The sequence below is a fragment of the Cajanus cajan genome, chromosome 3 (assembly GCF_000230855.2).
Source record: "Cajanus cajan strain Asha chromosome 3, NIPB_CcT2T_4, whole genome shotgun sequence".
Taxonomy (NCBI): Eukaryota; Viridiplantae; Streptophyta; class Magnoliopsida; order Fabales; family Fabaceae; genus Cajanus; species Cajanus cajan.
The window spans coordinates 4,397,451-4,408,143 of NC_138519.1; the positions used below are offsets into that span (position 1 = coordinate 4,397,451).

General features: G+C 27.3%; 1 long non-coding RNA gene across 3 annotated transcripts; it reads left to right on the forward strand.

Moving 5' to 3' along the window:
* The first annotated feature begins 2,525 nt into the window (after positions 1 to 2,525).
* On the forward strand, positions 2,526 to 6,982 carry LOC109804095 (uncharacterized). Of its 3 annotated transcripts, none has more exons than XR_014432084.1 (7): positions 2,526 to 2,811; positions 2,889 to 2,961; positions 3,053 to 3,093; positions 3,415 to 3,508; positions 3,891 to 4,901; positions 5,313 to 5,447; positions 6,614 to 6,982. It is a non-coding gene; the product is annotated as an uncharacterized LOC109804095 (long non-coding RNA). The 3 variants fall into 3 exon arrangements; XR_002240213.3 differs by having other exon boundaries at positions 2,540 to 2,811; positions 3,891 to 3,963; XR_014432083.1 differs by having other exon boundaries at positions 3,891 to 5,447.
* Positions 6,983 to 10,693: the final 3,711 nt, after the last annotated feature.

Consider the following 10,693-nt stretch of genomic DNA (forward strand, 5'->3'; position numbering starts at 1 on the left):
CCAAGTCCCGACTCTCTTATGACCCAACTGGTCTTGCTACACTAGCTGCAGCTCTCTCAGCATCCATCCTAGCAAAGTAGGCATTATGTTGTTGCATAACCATAACCATCATCTCCATGACATGGGCTATCTGCTCATGCTCTAAGCATCTTCTAAAATTGGTCTTTTTAGTCTCTAGAATTTTTAAAAATTTTATTTTAGTTCTTATACTCAAATTTTATTAGAGAATTTATCAAATATTATTGCATAAAGTCTACCTATGTAATATCTTTGTTAATAAAAATATTACATTAAACTCAGTTGATATTGCATAATTGTCTCAATCCAGCATATTTAGATAAGTTATTGGTGACATAAGAGATTAAAATAATATTTTTAAAAATTATAGGAACTAAAAAATAATTTTTAAATTTAATAGAACAAAAATAAATTTATCTTAAATTCAATACACTTAAAATACATTTAAGTATATTTAATATAAGTAAATGTAGACTATAAGTTTTTATTTAATATTCTCTTCATTTCCATCATAATTAATTGTTGCATTTGAAAAAAAAAAGAGTTTTCAAATAACAGTTATGTTAACTTTTTCATTGTAGCATTAATTAAAAAAATTTCATTTATAACTCTCATAATTTTCGTTAGAAAATAGTTATTGTATTACATCGTTAATAGCAAAGAAGATACTACAAGATAAAGTTATTTTGGTAAAGTTATTATTCTCTCCCATCTAGTTATTGACTTTTCTATGTAAAATAATCTTGAATGACATTTATTATGAGACGAAGAGTATCTCAATTTTGTTGTTTAAACTTAAAAAAAAAAAATTAAATAGTTAATGGTATTTTTTTAATTAGTGTATAATTGAGAGAAATAAATACTAGTATTAACTAAAATTAAAAAAGACAACTATTTTTGAGACAAAACAAGAACTAAAAGGAATAAATATTTGGAACAAAGAAAGTAATTTTTAACTATGGAGTATATGAATCAACTGGTAGAGAGCTTTTTCAATTCAATTAGTAATTTCATGTATGAATTCTAAATATATAATTATGTTAAATATTTAATGAAAGAGTTTTATTATCTATATTAATTTTATTCCCTAACATGATTCACCCTTATAGAGTGTAAAAGAAAACTAGTAATCATTGAATCTCATGCATGTTATTTATTTATTTTGTTTGGGGTGCCTCAAGGAAACTCAAATATAAAACTTGATTTAGGAATCACATTTGTTGTATAACTTTGAAAAATCATGAGGTACATTTTTACACACACAATATTATGTTGGTATTTAATTTATAACGAAGATTGAAGGGGAATGGGACGAAGTGATTGGATGAAGGCGACAAAATCCCCGCACAGTACGGGACATGGATCGCCAATAATAGCCCAATGGGGCCTTCCTTTCCTATGCAAAGGTGAGTGTCAAAATAGAACTTGAGTGTTTCCCAAACACCCTCACTCACTCACTCACTATCTTCTCAATCACTCAATCTAATTTTTCCTTTTTATTCCCTTTGGTATGTATCAAATGATCAACGTCACTCACTATGCAAACACGTTAACACAAGTATTTTACATGTAGTGGCCAAATAATTATGTCCTTCGCCTTCTGATATTGTTCCAAACTTGGAAAGTGTATTCCATAACTTTACATTGCTACCTTTTCAGGCATTTTTTTTCTTCAACAAAAACAATTATTTGGTTTTGCTTTTATATGTAAATGACTACTTTATGGACGTGAGAGTTTTATGCATGATGTAGTGTATAGTGAAGCCATGTAAACGCATTTACTCAATTCCCTAATTTTCTTTGGATTTTTTTATTCAATATATACTAATTTGATATTTTTGTAAAATTTTATTGGTGTAAAATATCATCGGTTTGGTCCATAATAAGTCTCTATCAAAAAATTGATCAATGACCATCTTTAATATTTTTTTTAATAACTAAACATGTGTTTTAAATTTAAAATTTATAAACATAAAATAACAATAATTCATGTCTAATGAATTGTCATATTCATACACAAAGAAAAGTATAAAACAGAGTGTAAACAAAAAAAAATACAGTTAGAGAATAATTTGAGATAATAAAGATCGAGCTATAATGGAAATTTGAAATTTAGAGACTCATTCTCCTTTATGTATCTTCAATTTTCAATATATTTTTAATATATGAGAATAGAACATGGATACTAAGGAGACTAGGAGAGGTTTGAAACACTCATGCATCATATTCAACCAAGTTAAACTTCCTTGGTAATTTTCAATACTCGTTACAACAATAATTATAATAAATAAATTCTTTCAAAACAATATATATATATATATATATATATATATATATATATTATTTTTTTTTGTTTACTAGCGGTTAATTTTTTACGGTCCTAATAAACAAGCAGAAACTATTATAATTTTGACAGTTTTCTTTAAGCAACACAAATTATGACAATTTAAAATTGCCACAATATTATAATTTTTTTCCCTTTGTTGTCGACACATGATAGGTCTCATAGGTACATGTCACCTATTTATTGGATCAAGCATGTCACTTATTATCTTTCGTGTTATCACGTTATTAAAAGAACTACTTAACAAGTTTTTTTTTTTTATAAAAAAAAACTTAACACATGCACGTTAAAAAAAAATTAATTAATTAAAAATAATAAAAGACACCTCTTTCGTTCAGCAATCAAAAACGTAAGTCACTCTTTGAACAAAGTTTGTACTCTCTGTGCACTTCAAATTCAACCAATTTCAAATTACATTCATTTGATTTCATTCATCAAATCTAATTAAGGTGAGTTTTCGAACATGGAGTCACATCCATTTCTCTCTATTTTCGTTGATTTTATTATATTGTTCTTCCCATTTCAGATGCTTCCAGTTGTTTCTAAATGAAGTGAAGGTTGCATCGCCTAATGTATCTAGGGTTTTCGTGACCTTTCAAGTGAGTTCATTATTGGTTCCTTTTATATATTGTTCATGGTGTTTTTTTTGTCTTTGATTGAATCATGTATTTGAATTCTCTTTTTGCATAGGGGGAGGTTTTATATAAAACAAGGAAGCAGCACACGAAAAGGTATTTATAGTTTAATTTCTATATTCCCAAATTAATTTGTTTGAATCTTGTTTTCAGCTTAATTCCTATTGCGCTAACTTCTGATGGTTTAGAAATATTAACACAGAGGTTCTAATTATATTTGGTTCATATAATTTTACAAATCACAATGATGAATTTAGCTGTTCTATTTAGCCAACTGTGTTAATCTAATATATATAGTGGATTTAGAATACAAATTAAGTTCATCATGTTAGAGGTTGAATTTGTTTTCTAGTTTGATTATTTTCGTTGTTTTCATCTTCATTTATTGTTCACTTATATCTTTTTCTTTCAATTTAGAATGACAGGTCCTATACACCACACAATTAACTCAAAAAAGCAAGAAATATCACGAAGACTTTTTACAAATTGAACTTTGTGGATCTTTTGAGAAGTAGGTTAATTTTTGTTTTTTCACACTTGCTATATATAATTTTATTTTTTACCTCTTCAATTCATCATGTATCTCGCTTTTTATTTTTGATCAGTTTGTTTTCAATTTCTGTTTACTTTAAAACTGAATCCTTGGATGAGGATCTGGAATTTATATGAGCTTATGAAAATGACCTATGACTCATATGTGCTTGTATTAACTTATTTTAGCAAGTTTAATGGTTAAATTTATGAATAAGTTTTCATGTTGATGTGATAAAAGCTTATCAAATAAGTGCTTAACTAAGTTGTTTACTTAAACACAACCTAAATTTATGTGTGTATGTGTGAATGTGACATTGTTAAATTATTAATTATGCTTCATTTAATGTTATTTTTTTCAGGCTGTTCTACGTGATTTGAGTAGAAGACCTTTAGAACCCAGACTCTTAAAGAAATACGAAGTTATAAGGGCAGGTGACACTAAAATGTAAATTTCTGACGGAAAATTTCCTCTGACGGATTTATATTTCCGTCAGAAATTTTTGACGGAATTTTCCGTCAAAAATTTTCTGTCGAAAATTTCCAATGGAAATATAAATCCGTCAGAAATTTCTGACAGAAACTTTTTGACGGAAAATTCTGTCGAAAATTTCCGACGAAAAAATAAATCCGACGGAATTTTTCGTCGGAAATCTTATTTTTAATTATTATTTTTAATTTTTATTTTTAATTTCTTTTTTTAATTTCTTATTTTTAATTTATTATTTTTAATTTCTTATATATATTTGTAGTATTAAAAATTTTATATATCTTTTAAAGGTATGAATATATATTATAATTATTTATTACAAGTTTTTTATATCTACGATTAGTATTAAAGATGAAAATAAATTAGGTTATACTATATTTTATTATAATTTACTTGGTTTGAACCTAACTTTCTTTAAAAATATATATTTTAAGTGTGACTTATTTATCTATCATAGATAATTTTTAAATATTTGGGTAGAACTACAATCATATAGACTTATTTTATAATAATTTAACACTATTAAAAATATAAAAATCTATATGTTAAATTTATAAAAATAAAGTTTAATTTATTTATGATATAAATATGTTTTTAATTATAAAAGTAAGTACATATAAATAAAGAATAATTAAATATATTATTATTATTATTATTATTATTATTATTCGTAATATAAAATTATTATATATTATCATTATAGTACAAATATGAGATTGTATATTTGAGGATGACTTAAATGAATTAATTTGTACAAGTTATACTGACAACATACATAGACATTTCGGTAGCTTACTCATCAGAACTTCACAGTTAAGCGTGCTTGACCTGGAGTAGTACTGGGATGGGTGACCTTCTGGGAAGTCTCCCAGAAATTGCACAAGTAAGGATAAAACACGCTAAACAGTGAAATATTGTGAAATAGAACCCTTGAGAGGCCAAATATGAGAGTTGTTACATTAATAAATTTATTAAAATTATAAAAAAAATTATAATTTCTGACGGATTTTTCCGTCAAAAATTTTGACAGCAATTTCTGACAAATTTTTCCATCGAAAATTTCTGACAGAATTTTCTGACGAAATTTTCTGTCGGAAAATTCCGTCAGAAAAATTATTTCCGACGAATTTTTTTTTCGTCACTTTTTCCGACGGATTAAAATTCGTCGGAAATCTATCGAAAAAAGTAAAATCCGTCAGAAATTTACTTATTTTCGTCAGAAATTTCCGTCAAAAATTAGCATTTTTCTTATTTTGTGAATCAATATATTTTGATGGACATTTGGTTGAAGTAGGGGAACTTGAAGGAAGTCATCACTCTCCAACTAATAAGTTAAATGAAGGAGGGACCCGTAATAATGTTGTTGAGAGGAGACAACTAGGACATGGACAAAATGTTTGTCATAAGGTCAATCCATCATTTGCTAAAGGTTAGTCCCTTGACTAATTCAAATTTTTTTTTTTTTTTTAGCTGTGTAGTCGCATTACTGTTTAGTTCTGTGCATGTCCTCTGTGAATTTAAATGTATTATTATCCCTTGCTTTGTAACCCCTTGATCTCATGATGTTAGAATGTCTTGTCCATCGTATACTTCTTTTGCTCAGTTAGTTTGTTTTTGCCTTTTAAGCTTATGTCCAATCTTAATATTTATTGATTAACGACTTTCATTTATATGAAATTAATTATAAAAAATAAATATTGAATAATAATGATATTTTGCCTTGTATGTATTAATTTGCAGATTTTGTTCTAAGACACTCCAAAAATAAATTAAATATTTAAAAAAATTACTATTTTTAAGATTAATTATGATATAATCAATTTTAAAAATTTAAAATTTAAAATTAGTTATGATATAATCGATTTTAAAACCTAATATTGAATATTTCATAATTGATTTTAAAACTCCAACTTCTAAAAATCAATTATTTAACTGATTTTAAAAATATAAAATAAACGATTTTTTAAAAAAATTTCCACTAGTGATAAGTGCCTCTAGCATAGTAACAACTTCTCCAATGACTTGTGATTTACTTATTTGCAATTGGACTTGATTAGTTCTAACTTCACTCTATTATTTCATTCGAAAGACCCTTCTAATAGTTGGTTTGCTACCAAGACCAACTTGGTTCGCACCAACCTTTTACTGCCTCTATAAAAAGTGTCCACCAGTTCCATAATAATATCAAAGGCCGTAATTCTTAAAGGGGAAAAAAATAATACACCAAATGTAAAAACCTCTGTGTTAATATTTTTAAACCGTCAGAATTCAACACAATAGGAAAAGGAACATAATTTCCATTAGAAATGGATAGCTAATAAACAATTTTTTTATAGTGCCAAAGATTAAATTCTTAATTTGAGGGATCACCGAAGTGAGTTCTACTCAACTATCTATCAAGTGTTAGATCCTTAGTTGTAATGTTTGCAATTATCTATATCTCCCTATCTCTTCTACTGTGCAAGTATGTGTTGTGCATTGCATGTGAATAGATTATTTGTGGATTTGAACATTTAACCTGATTTGGTATATACAGTAAAAAGGAATAATGATTGGATCATTGCATAATTTCTCATGTTCTTTTATGATAAACAGTGTTAGGGCATCAAAGGTCAAAGGGACAAACATCAGAAGCACATGTTTGTGAGGCTGGCATTAGAGAAGTGAATTTCAACGTAGTGGAAAATCTAAGAAACTTGTGCAGTAGGTTTTTCAATTATTTATGCATTAACTGCCTCTTCATTGATATGTAGTAGTACAAGACTTTCCTAACTAACAGCTTTAGATACATAAGAATATTGAAGAACGTGTGGACATATGGGAATGACTACAGTAGCAATAAGTGTTACAATAATGACCAAGAAAGAACCATTGAAGGGTAGTAGTTTCTTGATTTGATAGTTCAACTATCTCAATATTGCTGGAGAAATAACACTAGGCATAACTTCTTAATTCTTTTTAGTTAAATATTTATCAATTATTTCTTATACACTTGAAATTTAAATTCGATGAAAAAGGAAAACATTAATTTATCACTCTATTTATTAATTTAACATTTACTATTTAATAGAAATACAAATGATGTAACAGAGTGTCACATTAGTGTTATTATTTTGTTTTTACAAACCTCAGTATTATTGTTAAATATAACAGATGAATCAAAATTTTATAATTAAAATATTGAAAATATCATGCTCGAATAAAATATAAAGAAACCAAAATTTGCGTTTTAATTTGACTATAATTAAAAAGAGAAAAACCGTAAAATTAGGGCCATTAAACCAATAAAAATTAACGACAACCAAGGAAGAAATAAGTTAAAGTGTTTTGGAGTTATTCGAATTTAATTATAGATAGCGTTTTAATTAAGTATTTGATCATGTTGATTTGTTTAATTAATTTAAAGATAATTTGACTTAATAAATCCAAATTATCCAATGATGATATTAACCCGAAATTTATAGCTTTAATATTAACCGTTCGTGTATGTTTTATTCAATATTTTTTTTAATGCAAGGATTAATCTTTATAAGAGTAAAGAGATTTAATCAATTATTGTAGCACGTTTTAGTTAATATTTAATTAGACTTTTATAATTTATTTATTATAGATATCTGTATTTTTTTTTGTCATTGTGGTTTGCCACTTTTACTCTAAATTTTAAGAATTATCCACACTAAGATATTAATTTTGAAACTTTATTCTTAAATGAAAACATGTATAATATACAACCTCTTCATAAAGTCGAATATCTAGCTTTCTTATATTGTAGCATATATATATATATATATATATATATATATATATATATATATATATATATATATATATATATATATATATATATATATATATATATATATATATATATATATATATATATATATATATTGCGTGTGTCACATATATAACAGTATTTGTAAATCATCATTGAAATATTTTTTATTTATTATAAAAACTTGAGATTTAAAAAGTTTTAAATTTTTAATTAATTATTTATTTATATTTATTAATATTAAAATTATTATTCATTAGAAAAATAAACTCGCATAATATTTTTTAATTTGATCTTGGATTTGATTAGTTAATATATAATATTATATTAATTTATTTAACTCCATTATAATTTAATTATTGAATAGATTCTTGAAGTATTTTTTTAGTTTATTAATTTAGTATTTATTAATATAATATTGGCTAACTTATACTTTTAGTATCTTTTTTCTTATTTTTAAAATTTATTTTACTTCTTTATCTTTTAAGATATTTATTTTAATTATTTATTTTTTTATATTGAAATCAATTTAGCCTTTTAAAACAATGATTATTTTTAATTTTGTGACATAATTTTGAATTAATTTTTGACCGATGATTATTTTTAATTTTGTGACATAATTTTGAATTAATTTTTGACCGAGAAACTTATAATATTATATTCATCTATATGAAAACTATGAAATGCAATTGACATTTAAATCTAAAAGAGTTATAAACATCATAAAAATTGTGTGAAAAGTATATATCTCAAACAACTACAAAATAATATCAAATTAGATATTTTTTTTGAAATTTTTTAATTTTCACCATGTTTATAACTCATTTGGTTTGAACTTCAATTGCATTCAATAATTTTTGTATAATTGAATTTTATGGGATAAGTTTCAAGTCTTAAATCAATCAAAATTATAAAATATTAAATTAACTTAAATTTAAGAGATAAAGGATCAAAATGAATATTTTAAAAGATAAAAAATCAAAATAAATTTAAAAATAAGATAAAGAACCAAAATTATAATTTAAACTATAATATTTTTTTATTCTTAAAATGAGATAAGGATGATACTCTCGTGACTATTGAACAATGAGTTAATAACATGTTGAGTATCTTTTTATCAAACACTACTATTGGACTTGTAGAGACTTTTAAAAAAATTCACCTTCAAACTTCAAAAGATCTCCTAGAATAGGTATGTCCCATTAAAGCAAAAATTTAATGGTCATCCAAAAGTCAAACTCACATGAATGAGAACACAAATTCAAATTAGTTCCACGATCACTTATACCAACCTAGAACGAAAGAAAATATGAGACAATAATAAGAAAACAAATATAAAAAAAAAAGATTATTGTAACACCCCAATTTCCTTAAAAGGATATTTTTATTAGTAATGACATTTTTGTAATTATTGATGGCATTTTCGTAATTTTAATAAAGGGACAAGGGTATTTCTGGGTTTCGGAACGGGCCGTTCCAAATGCAGAACGGGCCGTTCCAAAAGAGCGAATATGCTATTTTTTTCAAGTTCCAGAACGGGCCTGGAACGGGCCGTTCTGGTATGGAGAACGGGTCGTTCTAGAAACAGAACGGGCCTTTCTGCTGAGTCTCGGAACGGGCCGTTCCGGTTTTGGAACGGGCCGTTCCAGTTGAGAAATTTGCCCACGTTTGAAGGATCCGGAACGGGCCGTTCCAAAATCAGTACGGCCGTTCCGGTTGCGCCAGGAGGCCTATAAATAGGGGCAGGGGGGTGAAAATTTGGTACAGAGGAGAAGAAGTGAAAATTTTAGAGAGAGAAAGAAAAGAGAAAGAGAGAGAGAGAGAAGAGAGAGAGAGAGAAAGAAAGAAAGAGAGAGAGAGGGAAAGAAAAAGAAGGGATCCAGAGGAGGAGACCCTGCCCAAGTTCCAACTCCGCCTATCCAGGTAAGGGGGGGAGTGAGAACCTCGCTCAGGGGTGTGGGGATAATTGTTGGATAGTTATTTGTCGGATTGGCCCCCAATCCCTTACCGTTGTTATGTCCAATTTTCTATTTACTCTACTTTGTTTTTGTTGAAGGTGTCGTTGTTCTGTTTGATTTTCTATTTACTCTACTTTGTTCTTTGTTGAAAGTAATAAATGAACATGAAATTAATGTTAATAATAAATGGATTTTAATATGAAAAAGAATGCTCTCTGGATCTCTGTGAATTCCTATGCGAACCTTATGAGGAGTATTTATGACACGACCTTGTGAAATATGGACAAATGACATGAGACATATGAATGGACTATTGAGACATGTGATTATGAGACTATGACAAATGAGGACATGATGTACTAAGTGAAATTATGTAACAAGTTAAATATTGAGTCAATGAGATTATGATGGTATGACATGCATCATACGCATATATTATTCCAGGTGTGCCGCTGAGGCCGCATACCAGTGATGTAACTTGCTAACGAGGTGTACCTTGGGGTCACCAGTGATGTAACATGCTAACAAGGTGTACCTTAGGGTCACCAGTGATGTAACCAGGTGTACCTTTGGGTCACCAGTGATGATATGTGAAACTTCCGTATGGCGCCACATGCATGCATTTATGAGATGAGTCCATGACATCATTGCATGATAAATGAATGTATTTGTAATATTGATGATGTATGTGTATTGTTTACATGTGACTTATATTTGTTGTGTGTGTGTGGGTGCTATCTAACCTTTATTCTTCACCTGAAACTGAGTGAGATGTTTCTCACTCCCTTATTGTTTTTGTATATGTTTTAAATTATGTTGCAGATGATCAGCATCATGGGGATGTTGGTGATGAGGCTTAAGGCTTCAGTGGGGCATGTTTTGATAGGATGTGACGTCGGGCATAGCTAGGTTTATTTTGGATGTTATTATATTAAAAAACTT